This window comes from Tribolium madens, unplaced genomic scaffold (assembly GCF_015345945.1).
Source record: "Tribolium madens isolate multiple individuals breed KSU strain unplaced genomic scaffold, Tmad_KSU_1.1 Scaffold_20;HRSCAF=117;Tcas5.2_LG4, whole genome shotgun sequence".
Taxonomy (NCBI): Eukaryota; Metazoa; Arthropoda; class Insecta; order Coleoptera; family Tenebrionidae; genus Tribolium; species Tribolium madens.
In genome coordinates this window covers 909,668-911,181 of record NW_025400985.1, presented here as the reverse complement: position 1 = coordinate 911,181, position 1,514 = coordinate 909,668, and positions in this window count along the sequence as shown.

Below are 1,514 nucleotides of genomic sequence, written 5' to 3'. Positions count from 1 at the left end.
TATCTATATTTTTTTGGATATTATTCAATGTAGTTTCTGGTTTATTTTTGGTGGTTTTAGTTCTTTTTATTAATTCTAGACATTTTGTTTTAACAGAATTTAATAATCATTAAAAAAAAGTTATTTTCCTTTGAACAAACTGTTTATATTTTTTTACCTTTCTGAATGCAATCCGCTATAAAAGTACTATATTTTTAGCCTTTGAATTAACTTTTTTAAAGTGGTAAAAATTTATTTTTTAAGAAATTTAGTTTGTCATGAATTTTATAAAATTTATCGATTACAACGAGAGATCGTTAACTTGAAAAAATATGTACAACTCATTCCAATTTTTAAAAAATTCGTTGAAATTTAGTAATTCCCAAAGAATTCTACTGAAATTTRAGTAATTCCAACCGGAATTCCATTGTTTTCAGATCAATTCCTGTAATTCCAAATTAAATCTGACAGTTCTAAGAAATTCAACGTAATTTTCGAAAAAAAGTTTTTCTATAGACTAGAAACATTTCAGTAATTTGCAAATAATTCTAGTAATTCCAAAAAAATTCCACCTAAATTCTAGTAGTTCCAACAATCCATTATAATTCCATTGTTTTAAGATTAATTCTTATACCTAATTGTAAGTTTTCGTAATACCAAATTTTTTTGTAATTCCAACTTGTTTTTCGTAATTCCAAAATAATTTCGATAGTACTAAGAAATTTAATGTAATTTTGAAAAAAAATTGTTTTCCATAATTCCAGTAATTTCACTAATTCCAAAATTTTCTACCAAAATTCCAGTTTTTAGGTTAACTCCTATAATTCCAAATTAATTTTTATAATTCTAAATTAATTCGGACAGTTTTAAGAAATACAACGTAATTTTCAAAAGAAATTATCTTCCATAAATTTCAGAAAAATTCCAGTAATTTACAAATAATTCTAGGAATTTACTTTAATAATTAAAAAAAAATCTAGCGAAATTTAGTAATTCAAACAATCGATTGTTTTCATATCAATTTCTGTAATTTCAAAAGAAATTATCTCCGATAAGTCTGAAAAAATTTCAGTAATTTCAGAAAAATTTAACTAATTTACAAATAATTTCAGAGTTAACGCCCCTTCATATTATAAACATGACATAAAAATTAAAAACCATTTCGATGAGTTATAGCCCCAAATTGGGCAGTGGGATTTATTAAACTGTCGTAAATTGGCCGAATTTACAGGATTAAGGATCAGGGATACCTGAATTTTTTCAGGACTTTAATAAATAAGGCTCGGATTATATGCAAAATGCATATTTGTTTTTAAGAGGTATATCACCAAAATTGAAAGTTTTCTATGCATATCTAATATTTTTTGATTAAAATAAGCCAAATAAAAAATGCATATTTTGGCAACTTCGTGCATATTTTCTTAAAATCACTAATTTCCCATTAAAAATTTCAGTTCAAGTTAAAAATTGGACAGTTTATGAAAAATGATCCGATTACAAAATATTTTAAAGAGATAATTCGTAAGCCAAATTAA